Below are 17,581 nucleotides of genomic sequence, written 5' to 3' on the forward strand. Positions count from 1 at the left end.
CCTTGGGAATCTTGATGGTCCCTGAGTCTATGGCCAGGATCAGCTATGAGCCACCTATTTAGCTTTGGTTTTTTAGTTATAAGAACAAAGAATCGGCTTCTGGTTGCAGAGGAGCTTAGATTTCATTGGCATAAAGTAGATATGATGTGATGTCACCATGGTTATGCACAAAACCAACAACTAGCCGCATTTCTAGAAATGCAAAGCTCTTTATTTCTAGAAATCTAGAATCTTCTAGATTCTTAGAAGATTGCATTGCCTGTGGTACAAGGGCAGAAAGCCCAGTTTACTTTTTAGTCTTGGTCACATGGTCCACAACATGAACCTTGGGAAACTCCCTTCTCTACACTGGGTTCCCACTTCCCCAGGAGGACAATGAGAAGTTTGAAGATCATGTGTTCTGTCAGTCTGGAATTCTGTGACAGTCACTAGTTAGGTGTTTCTTTCTTTTTTATAAATTTAAGTTTCTTTTTTTAAATTAATTTTTATTGGAGTATAGTTGCTTTACAATGTTGTGTTAGTTTCTAATGTACAGCAAAGTGAATCAGCTATACGTATACATATATCCCCTCTTTTTCGGATTTCCTTCCCATTTAGGTCACCACAGTGCACTGAGTAGAGTTCCCTGAGCTATACAGTAGTTTCTCATTAGTTATCTATTTTATACATAGTATCAATAGTGTATATATGTCAATCCCAACCTCCCAGTTCATCCCACCCCCCACCCCCACATTTCCCCCTTGGTATCCATAGGTTTGTTCTCTATGTCTGTGCCTCTATTTCTGCTTTGCAGATAAAATCATCTATACCATTTTTCTAGATATAAAATGGAATATTACTCAATTAGGTGTTTCTGACATACCAGGTTCTTCACAGCAGCCTTTACATCTTTTTTCCTGAGGCTGTAAATGATGGGGTTAAACATGGGGGTCACCACCCCATAGAAGAGGGAGATGAGCTTGTCTGAAAGATCCTGTTTATCTGTCCCCAGTGGGTCCTTAGAGTTGGGCTTGGCATACATAAAGACAACAGTTCCATAGAAGATGACCACCACTGTGAGGCGGGCAGAGCAGGTGGAGAAGGCCTTTTTCCTCCCCTTGGCTGAAGGGATTCTCAGGATGGTGGTAAGGATGAAGACATAGGAGAAAAAGATGAAAAGAACTGGGACCCCCAGGAAGACCACATTGGCCACCCCCATACTGATCACATTGATGGAGATGTCAGCACAGGCCAACTTCAGGACAGCCAGGACCTCACAGGTGAAGTGGTTGATGATGTCCCCACAGAAGGGCAGTCGTGTTGCAAGGGATGTTTGAACCACCATATTGATGTACCAGATACCCAGGAGCTGGCCACCATGGGCACGTAGGCAGCCTTGCTCATGACCACGGGGTACCTCAGGGGGTTGCAGATGGCTACATAGTGATCAAATGCCATCACGCTCAGAAGCACACACTCTGTGGTTCCCATGGCAAAGGAGAGGAACATCTGCACGGCACAGGCTGAGAAGAGGATGGTTTTCCTGGGAGTGAGGAAGCCATCCAGGACTAGGGGCACTGAGGAGGTTGTGTAGCAGATGTCCAGGAAGGAGAGGTTCCTCAGGAAGAAGTACATGGGCGTGTGCGGGTGGGAGTCAAGGATGGTCACCAGGATGAGGACCCCGTTGCCCAGCAGGACCACCAGGTACATGAGCAGGACGAGCACAAAGAACGTTTTCTCCAGCCTTGGGTGGGCAGAGAGGCCCAGGAGGATGAACCCCACCAGTGGGGAGGTCTGATTGGACCTGTCCATGGTGCCTCTGCTCTGTCACCTGCAGGAACTCAGAAGGTCAACCTCAGCACCCTCTGACTCTGAAGTGCTGGCTTGCTAGTGAGGAACACCCTCTGTGCTGAGCAAGAGGAAAACAGCTTTAACAATGGATGGTCTCTCTGTGTTCCTCAGTACAATTCAGGGGAGTAGAAAAGAATCTAGTTTGTCATCTTAAGGCACCCTCTGGGCGAGAGACATTTGAGATGCCCCCGTGGTGATTTAATTTACCTGATCAGACATATTCATTTCTACTGGTATATCCTGGATGGTGGACTTACCTTGTTGAATCTTGGTCAGAAAATTGGGACTAGGTTCACTTCATGTTTTTCTCCCTTGGTGCCCAGGGCTGGTGAAATGATCAGCCCTGAATCTACAGCCCTTGGCAGGCTTTCTTCTCTTCATGTTACCCTCATGGAAACATCTTCTGACCTTCCTATTATTCTCCTGTAATAGACAACCCAGGCCCCAGGCCATCCTCTCATCTGTCTATTACCCCATCCTGCCTTCCTCTCTCTGTTCATCAGCCAACATGACTCACTCACACATGACTCTGAAAATCCAAAGCCTTTCAGGGAACGATGCTTGGCTCCAGAATAGACTACAGTTCCAGGGGAGGGGGCACTGATGGGTCACTTTGGAAGGGCAAGATGGACAGGAAGGCCACCTGGTGAAGGTGAAATCCAATCAGGTCCTTGAAGGGGACTGAGGGCTGGACTTGGGCAGCTGTGTTGTGGAGTGTGGTTGCATTCTAAGGTACTTATCATCCCCCTGGCTGCAGTGCTGTCCTGGCCAGTTTGAACCGATGCTCTGGGAAGCCAGGCTGCATTAACAGCCACCATCTCAGCCTCCAGAGATCCTCAGTTCCCTGAGTGGCTTCTCATACCACTGCCACTGAAGTCAAGCTAATGTCTCATCACTGACTTTAAAGACCTCAGCCTCGGAAAAAGGACCTCCAAACAGCTAGTCTCCCTGAAGTTTTCTTTGTACATTCAAGCTGTGACTATCCAGTTTTTGCTTGATCCCATTCACCAATGAGGATCTCATTACCTTTTCAGGAAGCCCATTCTAGCTTTATACAGCTTTTATCACCTGAAAATTTTGTCTCTTGGGTAAAATCTAATTATATTTTCTGAGTTCTAGTCTTAGTTCTGCTCTCTGGGGACACATAGACCATGTCACCCCTTTCTGCCCCATAATAGCTCATCAGAGATCTAAAGATAATGATTCCCTTAATTCTCCTCTTTTCCTAGGTTACACCCGGGGCCAAGTAAATCCAAATGTCTGTGATGGAATACAGGCATTGGGACTTTTTAAAGCTCCCCAGATGGTTTCAATGTCCAGCCAAGGTTGAGGACACTATCCTAACTTTCTATTCCCAGGTATTCCATTTGGCTGTTACGACCTTTTAAAAACAAACAGACAATCAACAGACAAACAAATGAAAAGCATTCTTTAGAGACTTGCGTGATTTCCTTCTGGACATTTGTTTGATCAAAAGACTTGCCTGGAATAAGCCATGTCCACTGACAGGTTTTGAGGACAAGTTATCCTCATCTCCCTTGGGCTTTTCTGAGGCCCCATTACCAGCTGTGTTATCCCCTCTGCCCCTAAAGGCAAAGGTCAGGCTTGATGACTGAATGCTTGACTCCCCCGAACTCTGCAAGGACTCTGTCCATACTTCTGAGGTCAGAGTCCCTCTCTGACCCAGGGGTCGTATGTCGTGAATTCCCTTGAGCAGCTCCTCTTCCAGTGGAGGAAGGAAGCTGTTCGGTTCATCCATGAGTGGAATCATGGTTCTAACCTCACCCTTCCTAAGGATAAAGATGAGAAATGCTTCCCTCTGGCATCACTTAAGCCCAATTAATTTGATTTGGAAATAATTCATGTTTGGAAAGATTTTCCAAAATATTTTCTTTCAGGAGATGTCCAAAATAGTCATAGAAATAGTCATGGGGTGGATGCCACCTGCTTATTCAGGGCTTTCTAAAACACACTGTGTTGGCCATCCTTCAATTCTGGCTTTCATTATGCTGACAACTGCAGGCCCAGGTGTGGGAGAGGCCTAAGGGTCTAACCAGGCCAAGCTCCTCCCCACCCCACCCCCCGCCCCCCCAGCATACAGGCCTGCTACTTCCTTGATCATGGTCCTCCGGCCTCAGCTGGAATACTTGAGTGAAGCAGGCTCTCTGGTTGTTGAGGAGGTTTATTTCATTTTAAAGTATCAATAGTCCCTACAGATAGGAAATTCTGCCTCCCTGCAAATTCCTCCAGGCTCTGCCTTCTGCAGCCCTCAAACAAAGTTAGTTTCTTTCCCATGCCCTCCAAACATTCAGAAATAAGTTGGTTTTGGCAATAAGATGATAGAAAAGCAAACTTGTTACTCTTACAGCATCCAAAAAAAATGTCATATAGCTGTCCATAATTCCTAAATAATCTTGAGATGTCTTTCAGGATATTCTGTCCCACCACGAGGGGCTGTGCTGCATTCAGCACTTGCCATACCACTGAAATCACCTGGTTTCCCCCATTTTGAGCCAAACAATCAAGTCTATTCTTACAAATGAGCTTGTGCTAATGAGAATCTCAGAGCCCCTTTTATCGAGATCTTCACTTACCTTCATCAGAAACATGACGTGAAAGAGTGATCACTCTCCTAAGTGTTGGAAACACGCCACGTATCAGAAATAGCCATACTGGATCTAAAGCAGGAAGGCCGGGGGAGGGGGTGGTGAGCGGGAGGTTGTCAGTCCCTGTGATGGGTGAAGGTCCAGGTCTCCCCTCTCCACTTGCCTTGGTGCTCCAGGAATGATCTCCAAAGAACTTGCCATTGCCTATAGAAGGTAATTTGAATCTCAGTTTCCTCTTGGGGATCAGTTTTGTCCCTAAAGTCATTTAAAGTTTGGAAAGTGAGTTGTACTCAGTTTAGTAACTTTGTGTTCTTCTGGGATAATATCCCCAAGATCCAATTATACTGAAGGCCCTGGAGGAGGTTTTCTGCTTACTGCATCCTTCCCTCCCTTCCATGTCCTCCTCTCCTTTTGTTGGTCACCATATTCCTATGAAGACATCACTGGGAGCCCAGAGCCTGCTGGTCAATCATCCTGCAGCTCATTCAGCCCCGAGGTCCTTTTCCCTCAGCTGCAGCAGCAGCTCCATCACCCTCAGCCTGGACTTTGCAGTGGTTTTGGGAGGAGAGTTAGAGTTTGATTTTAGGATGACTACTCATCCACAGAGTGGTTAGGCTCCTTGAAGCAACATGCCGTGTTCCTTCTGGATCCTCACTCTGCCTCTAGTAAGTTACCATCCTTTCAGCTTCCTGTCCTCTGCACTGACTCAGTTCCTCATCTGAGTCACTGACAGGAGCACAACACAAGACAGCAATGGATACAGAGCCCTGAGGCACTCCATGAGAGACTACCTCTGTGGACATTACTTTATTCAGGGTGGAGTGGGAGGCAGCCACACGCAGAGGAGTGGCACACTGGCTCAGTCTTCAGGGCACTCACCCTCTGTATTCAGAAAGGGGAATTAAAAGTTAAGTATGGCTCTTCTTGACTTGGAACTTCAAATTCTTTCCCTAGACACCACAGCTCCTTGTTCCCGGGCCTTCAGAATCTGACTGAATTATATCTTGGCTTTCCTGGTTCTCTAGCATGTAGATAGCAGACTGTGGACTTCTCAGCCTCCATAATTTTTTATCAATACAGTACTTCCACTCAAAAGCAGCAAAATATACATTCTTTTCAGGTATACCTGGAACTTTCTCCAGGATAGATCACAGCTTGGGTCACAAAACAAGTCTTAACAAATTTAAGAAGAAAGAAATTACGCTAAGTATCGTTTCTGAATACAATCAAATGAAACTAGAAATTGATAGCAGAAATAAAACTGGAAAATTCAAATATGTGGAAATAACAACACACTTGTGAACAACCACTGGGTCAAAGAAGAAATAAAAAGGGAAATCAGAAAATATCTCAAGACAAACAAAAACAAAACACAATGTACCAAAACTTACGGAATGTAGCAAAAGCAGTAATAAAATATGTGTGGGAGGATGTTGGTTGTATTGGGCAATAACTGATCTCCAATGACACTAGAAACCAAGTATTTCGGTTAACTCAAGACTAGTATAAGGAACTTGCATGCTCTTTCCAGCACATGTTTCTAAAACTTCATGGTGTAAGTGATACATTCAGACAAAGTATTAGTACAAGAGGAGAGCTTACTGAATGGGAAAGACCAAAGGAAAAGATGGATGAACGTATAACTGTGATGTGAACTACGTGGATTCCGCATTGAATGTGGAACCCAGGAACAGGGATCACACTAATCAACTGTGAAGTAGAGCTGAAGAAAAGGTAAATCTGGGATTGTGAATGCAAACAAGACTGATGATGAATCTAGAATGAAGGATGGAGTATGACGGCTGGCCTTTCTATAGCAATGTTTATGTAACTGGAATAAGGAAGTTGGAGTTGGCTAGGCAACAAAAAAAGGGTGACAACCATGGCCTCTCCTCAGAGACATCTTATTTTGAGAGCTAAAACTGATGTGCTCACGATAGTGGTCTTACTGTATTTTTTGACTAATCAGAGCTGGATTAAAATATCCTCAGATTACTTAGCCAAGAGTTGTACAAATGTACTGTTTTTTTTTAAAGGTCAATTTATTGAATTGTAGATTGCCTCGGGTAGTATGCGGTTTTTTTTCTCAGATTTTTTCATGTCAATCTGTCATGAGTTTACCCCTATAGATGAAAAATCAAAAAAGATCAACACAGATTTTTCTTTCAGCAGAATAATTTCAGTAGCATGTTTATTTTAATAATATTAATTCTTCCAATCCATGAACACAGTATATCTTTCCATCTGTGTCATCTTCAATTTCTTTCATCAGTGTCTTATAGTTTTCTGAATACAGGTCTTTTACCTCCTTAGGTAAGTTTATTCCTAGGTATTTTATTCATTTTGATGTGATTGTAGGTGGGACTGTTTCCTTAATTTCTCTATCTGATAGTTCATTGTTAGTGTATAGAAATGTGACAGATTTTTGTACGTTAATTTTGTATCATGTGACTTTACTGAACTTACTGATGAACTCTAGTTTTTTGGTAGTATCTTTGGGACTTTTTTTTTTTTCTTTTTTTTTTACATCTCATGAGGCAAAGCAGAAGATGATCTCCAAGCTGGACATTCATTACCAGCCCCCATTTACATTTCCTGAGGCAAGAGACAAATGGGCTCCAGGACTACAAATTTATGACCAGATTCCTATCTTTCATTATCTGCACTTTGATATAAGTAACAGCAACAGGAATAGGGTAAATAAGTAAACAATGGAAACTTTTCTGGCAGGGACAGGGAGAGGCTAAGCCCTGTTCTGAGCTCAAGAGGTCATGCACTCCCCATCCTTGGCACAAGGGAGACATTGCCCATGTACAAAATGCTCTTTGGAGCTCAAAAGAGAGGAACACCACCCCATAATATGTCATGCTAAGGGTGTCCCATAAGCCACTGGGCTGAAATCCATCTTGGTAAAAAGTTGTGCACGCATGATGGGAAGGGTCCTGGAACTGGTCAGGTGTGAAGAAAGAAACCACATAATTGAACTAAGGTAAACAAAGACTGGGAAGAACTGCCAGACATGAATGACTTAACCACCTCTTTACTGCAATCCTCCTCATTAGGGAGGATCTATACACCCTTTCTCTCCAGGTGTGCATCTCTGCCTTGCTTCTTCTTTTTTTTTTTTTTTTTGTTATTATAATCAACTTTATTGAGGTATAATTTATGTGCAATAGAGACTGCATCCATTTAAAGTGTACAATTCTATGAGTATTGACAGTTGAATATGCCTGTAAGATCAAAACATAATCAGCCTATAAGACATTTTCTTCACCCCAAAGGATTCCTAGTACCCATTTCAATCCCTTTTATTTTATTTATTTATTTATTTATTTATTTATTTATTTTTATTTATTATTTTTTTTGGGGGGTACACCAAGTTCAATCATCTGTTTTTATACACATATCCCCGTATTCCCTCCCTCCCTCGACTCCCCCCCCACCTTCCCTTGAGTCCCCCCCATCCTCCCCCTCCCAGTCCTCTAAGGCATCTTCCATCCTCGAGTTGGACTCCCTTTGTTATACAACAACTTCCCACTGGCTATCTATTTTACAGTTGGTAGTATATATATGTCTGTGCTACTCTCTCTTTAACTTTTTTTAATTTATTTTTTTGGGGGGGCACACCAAGTTCAATCATCTGTTTTTATACACATATCCCTGTATTCCCTCCCTCCCTCAACTCCTCCCCACCCTCCCTCGAGTCCCCCCCACCCTCCCCGTCCCAGTCCTCTAAGGCATCTTCCATCCTCGAGTTGGACTCCCTTTGTTAAACAACAACTTCCCACTGGCTATTTTACAGTTGGTACTATATACATGTCTGTGCTACTCTCTTGCTACGTCTCAGCTTCCCCTTCACCCCCTGCCCCCCCCAAACCTCGAGTTCTCCAGTCCATTCTCTGCATCTGCATCCTTGTTCTTGTCACTGAATTCATCAGTACCATTTTTAGATTCCATATATGTGAGTTAGCATACAATATTTGTCTTTCTCTCTCTGACTTACTTCACTCTGTATGACAGACTCTAGGTCTATCCACCTCATTACATATAGCTCCATCTCATCCCTTTTTATAGCTGAGTAATATTCCATTGTATATATATGCCACATCTTCTTTATTCATTCATTTGTTGATGGGCATTTCAGTTGCTTCCATGTCCTGACTATTGTAAATAGTGCTGCAATAAACATGATGGTACATGTTTCTTTCGGGATTATGGTTTTCTTTGGGTATATGCCCAGGAGTGGGATTACTGGATCACATGGTAGTTCTATTTGTAGTTTTTTAAGGAACCTCCAAATCGTTTTCCATAGTGGCTGTACCAACTTACATTCCCACCAACAGTGCAGGAGAGTTCCCTTTTCTCCACACCCTCTCCAACATTTGTTGTTTCCCGATTTTGTGATGATGGCCATTCTGATTGGTGTGAGGTGATACCTCATTGTGGCTTTGACTTGCATTTCTCTGATGATTAGTGATGTTGAGCATCTTTTCATGTGTTTGTTGGCCATCTGTATGTCTTCTTTGGAGAAATGTCTATTTAGGTCTTCCGCCCATTTGTGGATTGTGTTATTTGCATTTTTGGTATTAAGCTGCATGAGCTGCTTGTATATTTTGGAGGTTAATCCTTTGTCCGTTGTTTCATAGGCAACTATGTTTTCCCATTCTGAGGGTTGCCTTCTTGTCTTGTTTATGGTTTCTTTCACTGTGCAAAAGCTTTTAAGTTTCATGAGGTCCCATTTGTTTATTCTTGATTTTATTTCCATGATTCTAGGAGGTGGGTCAAAAAGGATCTTGCTTTGATGGATGTCATAGAGTGTTCTGCCTATGTTTTCCTCGAGGAGTTTTATAGTGTCTGGCCTTACATGTAGGTCTTTAATCCATTTGGAGTTTATTTTTGTGTATGGTGTTAGGAAGTGTTCTAATTTCATTCTTTTACATGTTGCTGTCCAATTTTCCCAGCACCACTTATTGAAGAGGCTGTCTTTTTTCCATTGTATATGGGACTTTTAATGTATAGTATCATTCTTCCCAGTTTTATTCTTCCCTTCCAATTTGTATTCTTTTTATTTCTTTTTCTTGTCTGGTTGCTGTGGCTAGGACTTCCAATACTATGATGAATAAAACTGGCAAAAGTGAGCATCCTTGTCTTATTCCTGATATAGAGGAAATGTTTTGAATTGAATCTACAGATTCAATGCAATCCCTATCGAAATAGCAATGGCATTCTTCACAGAACAAGAACAAATAATTTTAAAATTTGCATGGAAACACAAAAGACCCTGAATAGTCAAAACAGTCTTGAGAAAGATCAGAGCTGGAAGTATCACGTGCCCTGACTTCAGACTATGCTACAAAGCTACAGTAATTAAAACAGTATGGTACTGGAACAAAAACAGACACATAGATTAATGGAACAGAACTGAGGGCCTAGAAATAAGCCCATGCATTTATAGTCAATTAATCTATGACAAAGGAGGCAAGACTACACAATGGAGAAAAGATAGTGTCTTCAAGAGTGGTGCTGGTAAGACTGCACAGCTACATATAAAAGAATGAAATTAGAACATTTTCTCACAGATTTATACAAAAATAAATTCAGAATGGATTAAAAACCTAAATGTAAGACTGGAAACCATAAAATTCCTAGAAGAAAACATAAGCAGAACACCCTTTGACGTAAATCGTAGCAATATATTCTTGGATCTGTCTCCTATGGCAAAGGAAACAAAGCAAAAATAAACAAATGGGACCTAGTTAAACTTAAAAGCTTTCGTACAGCAAAGGAAATCACTGACAAAATGAAAAGACAACCTATTGACTGGGAGAAAATACTTGCAAATAATATGATTGATAAGGGGTTGATATCAATATATATAAACAGCTCATACAACTCAATATAAAAAAAAAACCCACCAAAATTAAGAAATGAGTAGACGACCTGAATAGTCATTTTTCCGAAGAAGACATTAAGATGGCCAACAGACACATTAAAAAGATGCTCAACATCACTAATCACTGGAGAATTGCAAATCAAAACCACAATGAGATAACACTTCACCCTTGTCAGAATGGCTATCATTGAAAAGACCACAAATCACAAATGTTGGTGAGAATGCAGAGAAAAGGGACCCTTGTACACTGTTGGTGGGAATGTAAATTGCTGCAGCCACTGTGGAAAATAGCATGGAGGTCCCAACCCCACCAAAAAAAAAAACACCCAGAACTATCATATAATCCAGCAATTCTACTCCTGGGTATATATCTGATGAAAATGAAAACACTAATTTGAACAGATAAATGCAGCCCAATGTTCGTAGCAGCATTATTTACAATAGCCAAGATGTGGAAGCAACCTAAGTGTCCATCAACAGACAAATGTTGATGTGCAGCAGAGATTGGCACAACACTGTAAATCAATTATACTTCAAAAAAAAAAAAAAAACAACAACAGAAAACAACCAGATGAATGGATAAAGAAGATGCAGTGTGTATATACAATAAAATACTACTCAACCATAAAGAAGAATGAAATTTTGCCATCTGCAACAACTGGACTTGGAAGGTGTTATGCTTAGTGAAATAAGTCAGACAGAGAAAGATAAATATTGTATGTTATGTCCAGAATCTAAAAAATAAAAAACTAGTGAATATAGCAAAAAAGAAACAGTCTCACAGACATAGAGAACAAACTAGTGATTACCAGTGGGGAGAGGCAAGATAGGTGTAGGGGTGTAAGAGGTACAACTACTATGTATAAAACAAATACGCTGTGAGGATGTATTGTACAGTACAGGGAATATGGCCAATATTTTATAATAACTACAAATGGAGTATAACCTTTAAAAACTGAGAATTACTATATTTTACACCTGAAAATTATATAATATTGTAAATCAACTGTATCTCAATTTAAAAATTCTTTAAAAATCTTTTTAAATTGGGCAATTTAAAATCTTTTCTTCAGTTATAATAGTGATTAACATGCAGTGTGATGCTATGGGCTGTTTTTGAGAAAAAATATCTGAAAGCATTTTTGGACGCTGTTTCATTAGATGTGGTTGCTAAAGATTTTGCTTTAAGATGTAGAGAATGGACTTGAGGAGTGGGGGTTGGGGGGTGAAGGGGAAGCTGGGACGAAGTGAGAGAGTAGCATTGACATATATACACTACCCAATGTAAAATAGATAGCTAGTGGGAAGCTGCTACATAACACAAGGAGATCAACTAGATGATGGGTGATGACTTAGAGGGCTGGGATAGGGAGGGTAGGAGACAGTCACAGGAGGGAGGGGATGTGGGGATATACGTGTAGATACAGCTGATTCACTTTGTTGTACAGCAAAAACTGACACAACAGTGTAAAGCAATTATATTCCAATAAAGAGCTTAAAAAAGATTTTGCTTTATTCATGTATTCTTTTTACAGTAGGAAGTCAAAAAACATGGGAAATGACTGATTGGAATAAAGGTCTGCATGCAGGAAATAATGGAGTTATGTTAGTAAATTGTGGGAGAAAGCTTAAATTGGGCAGCCATAAATCAATGCATTGTTATTAATCTTTTTCCATTCCAGTTATATAATAAAACTTCACACAGAGACACATATATGTACACACATACACACACCATTCTTAAAAGAGATACCATTTTCAATATGATAATTTTTTCAGATATTGTAGATGATACAAATACATGAGTAGGTAACATAGATTCCAAACTTCTGTTTTTTAAAACTCAGATAGGTTCCAAATATGTAGACTTGACATAGTTTTCATGTCTACTATCCCTGTTTTGAAAATTAGTTTGTATGGGAAAGCAAAGTTGATTTTTCATAGAATATAATAACAGCTGGATTCCAAAGTGCTGATAATAAAAGATTTAAAAGGTAAATGCAAACATTTTTTTGGTCAACTTCCATGGCTTTTCTTCCTGTTTCATCTTATAATTATATACTTATTTCTCTTAGGACATAACAATGCTAACTATATCTATTAATTTATGATTGTAGTATATCTCTTATTTGTGTTGAAATAGCTGTCATAGCATTAATAATAATAAAATGTGACATTTTGGTTAGGCTTAATTTTATTTGGTGTACTTAAAAAAATACTTGTACATATTCAGAAAACCAAAATCTGAGTTTTTTTTTTTAAACCCTTTATTGGAATATAATTGCTTTACACTTTGTGCCAGTTTTTGCTGTACAACAAAGTGAATCAGCTGCATCTACACAAATATCCCCATATTTCCTCCCCACTGTGACTCCTTCCTGCCTTCCCTATCCCAGTCCTCTAAGTCATCACCCATCATCGAGTTGATCTCCCTGTGTTATGCAGCAGCTTCCCACTGGCTACCTATTTTACACTGGGTAGTGTATATATGTCAATGCTCTTCTCTCACTGCGTCCCAGCTTCCCCTTCGTACCCTCCCCCGCGCCGTGTCCTCAAGTCCGTTCTCTACATCTGCATCTTTATTCTATTTTCATGCTCTTTACCAACATTAAGCAATATAATCCATGTGATTTACTGTTTCATAATCAGTTAAAATATTGTTTTGAGTGTACCGTATATTATAAGTGAGACAGAGGGTAATAAAATAAAATCGGCACCATGCAAACACAGATTGTGTATGGGGGCGCCTCATCCTTTCACCTGAAGGGTCAGACTGGGGGTTCTCACCATCCCAGGTTTACACAAGTAGACACAAGACAAGGTACCTGCTGATCCACGGACTGCTTTTGGCAATGGTTCATTCGAGTCCTCCCGACTGACTGCCCCGGGGCCGATGACATACCAGATGTTGATCACTCAGAGTGAGGTGGATGCTTATGCAGCCCTTGCTGTGGTTCCTCCCATCCTTCAAAGTCCAGCTTAAATACTCTCTCTTCCTTGAAGCCTTCTTGAGGATCAGTCTCAAGTTGTATTTTTCTCTGGTTGTACTCATGTATGTTTAAGAGGAGTTAACTTGTTTTTCACCGCATTCTTTTTTCACTCTGCCACGTTACAAGGACATCCGACAGGCTGCCTGCCGTGCGCTGGTTATTTGGGGATGAGTTTGTTTCTGTTTCTCTTTCCAGCCCTTCAAGGGTAGGAACTGTGAGGGATTCTTCCTAGCTTTCTTTCAGCACCCTGCACTAATAGGAGCTCTGCAGAAGTGCGATAAATTTGTTTAGAGTTTATTTATGACTGGGCCATCCAAACCATTAACTCTCGAGAAGTAAACACCTTCAGGGTGAGGAGAGCCAAAGAACCTCCATTTTTCTGTTTCCATGTCCCCTGTTCCTATCCTGACCTGTGTCACTTGTTCCCAAGGTGGCTCCCTCCATTTATATCATCATCAGCCGCCTTTATTCCCCTTCTGCCTTCAGACACGCCCAGGCCTTTCTAATCTAGAATGGTTGCGTAAAATGTGCCCATTTGTTTTTGCACAAACAGCACTGGACGTTATTTCCTTCTGAATATGCCTAAAACTAGAGTTTATGTTATTTAGTATCAGAGTGAGGGTAGTATTTCCCTGTTTATAGATAAAGCAACTAGGGCCCAGATAGGAAAAGGAGCTGGCCAAGGTCATTGCACTCATGTATAATGCTGGAGGCAGAACTGAAAGGCAGTGGTCCTCTTGGCTGTGTAATCTGGGATGGGACTTCCTCTAATGGAACAAAGAAGGGAAAATGAATCAACTTAGTCTATGATCTGATAGAGGCCAAACCTATCTCAAATCTACCTTCTTTGTACAGCCACCTGCCATACTGGGAAGGGACAGAAGCACCTGTTGTAGTAATTTATTTGAGGATAGTTAATGGGCCCCCTCTTCTCTTTTCCTCCTCCTTGTAATACTTAGAATCTCCTCCTCAGAATATTCAGGGTCCTGTAAGTTAACTCTCAAGGGAACACTGAAGCAGCATCAACTGGGACCAAACAGATCAGCCCTGGTCTTCCCATTAGGGTCCCCCAAGAAGGCTGTTGGTTTCTAAATTAGGGCCAGGACTGGTTGTGAGCAACAGGCTCTCAGTAACTCTCATCCTGATCTAGTTTAGTTTTGCTCTTTTGGTCATGAGAAACCAAGACCCACTCAGGCTAGCTCAGGGAAAGTTTTATTGCTGTGGTGGTTCTAAAGATAAGTTTGGGGCAATTATGGAATCTTATATAAATCAAAGCACAAGATTCTTAACAGGGAAAAGTGAAAGCATTGTAGAGATGGAGATAGCAGACAGTCCAGGAAACCCAGAAACAGAATTCACGGGTTCACCTTCTGAATCTCCTCTATTAATGAGACAGATGCTTTCTACTTATGTTTCTCTTTTTTTCTCTTTTCTAATGGGCTTCATCTGCTAACTCACAGCTTTTGCTTCCCACCCCACTGCCGTAACATCACCCCTACCTCATGGAAATCTTTGGTAGGTCCTTCTTAATTTGGGTCTCACTGAACTGATTTAGTCTCCCTGTTTCCCAATTCCAAGTTCCCCAAACACCAATCTAATTTGCCCAGTTCGTCCTTTTTCTTCAGCCAGATATATTACCCTCAGATTTATACATTACCTCCTCTTGGGTCAGTTGGTCTGGTTCAGTAAACTGTGGCTGCAGGATAACTGGAAGTGTCACTGGGCTGAAGCTGGAACAGATCCTTTTAGAAGGAGTGTGGATAGAGCAATCTCTATGGCATCTTTAGGATGTGACATGAGCTTGGCTCTATGGATCTATCCATAACTAGAAAATGTTATGGCATCTCACTTCCCCATCTCTCAGTTCCCCTATGATTTCAGCCATAGCTGTGTGGACAGTTTGTGCACATTAGACTCCCCTTGAGCCAACAGTATCCCACCTCAAACACCATCCATCTTTCTGCTTCTTTGCCCCAGGCCTTCTCCAATGCTATGGAAACCCCCGTGTGTAGCCCAGAAGAACAGGGGTTACAACTGTGGTAGGCAGGATTCTAAGATGCCCCAAGTTTTTCTCTCTCCCTGGTGTACTCACCCTGCATAATCCCCAGGAGTGTAAAAATGATGGCTTTTACTCCCATGATTGGGTTATGCTGTATGACATAGTTGGCCTTGACATAGGGAGATTTTCTAGATGGGCCTAACCTAACCATGAATCCTTTACAATCAGAGAGCTCTTCTCTAGCTAGTGACAGAAATGTAAGCCAGAGATGAAAACACTAAAAGGATTTGATGTACCACTACTGACATAAAGATGGAAGGAGCCAGGTAGCAAGGAAATGGGGACCTCAGTACTGTAGCTGCAAAAAATTGAATTTTACAACATAAATGAGCTTGAAAGTGGATTTTTCCTCAGAGCCTCCAGATGAGTACTCCAGCAGACACTTGATTTCAGCCATTTGATACCCTAAGAAAGGAACCAAGTCACGCTGTGCTAGATTTCTGAACTACAGAACTGTCAGCTAGTGAATGGGCATCGATTTAAGCTGCTAAATTGTGGTGACTTGCTGCACATCAATAGAAAAACTGACACAACCTTGGAGGAACTATCAACCAGTAGGGGAAGGTAGCTGGAGATAGGCATCAGCTGCCCATCCTTCACGTGGACAATTCTGAGAGGCATTCTTCATGTTTCCTGAGTCCCTTGAGCAGAACTGATCCCCTATTTCCCACAGAAGCCACCTTAATAATGTACCCTTGTATTGGCTTTTCCTCCTTTCACGTCTCACTTTTCCTGCTCTCTCGTGCCAGCTTTCTGAGATCACCTCCAGGATAAACTGCCCTCTCTCAAATCCTTGCCTCAGGCTCTGCTTTGCAGGTGTGAGGACACAACCAAGACAATTGTTACCAGGAGTAGCCCTAGAAAACATGCCCTTACTACTCAGATGGCAACAAGCTCCCCATTTCTGTTGGTAAGTAAAGTGGTGCTAACCCCTGGCCTATTGTAGCATCATGTTCATTAAGACATTCACCTGCAAGGGGCTGGAATGTTTTACAGCATGAGTTATTCAGTAGCTCTGCTACTTTAATAATATGGGGTAATCGTATTTTTAAGGATGGTAAAATTGATCCTCTTTTGTTAACTACCTTGTAAGTCTTAAAGAAAGAACAACAGGCTCAGGTAAGACAAATGTAAACAGAGAGCTTGCTATGAAAGCCAGAAGGCATGCATGGCAGTTTTTGAAGAGATTCTCGTCTCCTGCACCCACAGGGCAGATTGTGCTAAAAAGCAGGGCCAGGACTTGACTGTAAAAATGGCAGAGCTACAAAGGAGACTGTGCAGCCCTGCCAGGTTTCCAATGCTAAATTTGGGCCCTGACAGGGAAAGAGTGGAACGCTGAGTCCTGGGATCAGAGTATCTGGGTGGATGCTCCTGAGAATCTAGAACCCTCAGATTCCTCTGAACCCTCCAGATGCACAGAATCAACCCAAGTGCCCTCCCTGGTGCTGTCAGAGAGTAGCCTCCACTTGCCTGGAGACCATGCAGGGATCTCATCCCGGGTGGATACTCTTCTCAAGATCCACCCCAGGCTCCCCTCAGTACAGTTCCTGCTCTGAGAGGCAACAGCAACTCACCAAAAGGATGCTAGGACCTGGCCAGTAAAGCAGCTGGGGAATCGGTGTGGGAGTGGACCTTGAGGGTGCTAGAGTGGAGAGCGGGGTGTGGGCATACCCACTACATGGGGACAGTGTCTTGATGTGGACATACTCTCGACTCAGGACTGAAGGCTTGGCGAGAACGCCGGAGCTGGTCCTAACGGGCAGGACAATGGGTTCGTGATGCTGGGACGTGACCATGGTCCACAGTACATGAGGTGAGAAGGCTGGCGCCGCCTTGGCGGAGTGTGGAGGAAGAAATGAGAAGGTTCAGGGAGTGTGAGTGTTAGAAAGGGCTTCTGAGGGGAGATCAAAGAACCACCCTAAGAAAATCCAGAGACCACCCCCTTCACTAAGGCCATAAGGCATGCACGGGTGAGGGGAGACTAACATGCTTGAGAAGCTTGGCATTGCTGTCCTCCATGGGAGCCCTAAGCAGCCACTCTCTCCCAGACCCTAGGACACTGCCTTAAAGTAGGGACGAGTCCCACCCAGAGTGGGCCCTGCCCACCTCCACCCCTCCCCGCCTCGAGGACTCCCTCCTCCTTCTTCTCTCAGGCGATCTGTTTCCCTTTCACTTCAGGACACTTAACTGAGTTTCTTTAATG

The 17,581-nt window shown here is 42.3% G+C and overlaps 1 non-coding gene and 1 pseudogene across 1 annotated transcript; both read right to left on the reverse strand.

Moving 5' to 3' along the window:
• Nucleotides 1-835: 835 nt before the first annotated feature.
• LOC130845708 (olfactory receptor 13C7-like) lies at nt 836-1,791 on the reverse strand (annotated as a pseudogene).
• Nucleotides 1,792-6,526: 4,735 nt separating this feature from the next.
• On the reverse strand, nt 6,527-6,630 carry LOC130847224 (small nucleolar RNA SNORA69). The gene has a single exon (XR_009052009.1). It is a non-coding gene; the product is annotated as a small nucleolar RNA SNORA69 (small nucleolar RNA).
• Between the last annotated feature and the right edge of the window lie 10,951 nt (nt 6,631-17,581).

Source organism: Hippopotamus amphibius, chromosome 2, assembly GCF_030028045.1.
Source record: "Hippopotamus amphibius kiboko isolate mHipAmp2 chromosome 2, mHipAmp2.hap2, whole genome shotgun sequence".
In the NCBI taxonomy this organism is placed as follows: Eukaryota; Metazoa; Chordata; class Mammalia; order Artiodactyla; family Hippopotamidae; genus Hippopotamus; species Hippopotamus amphibius.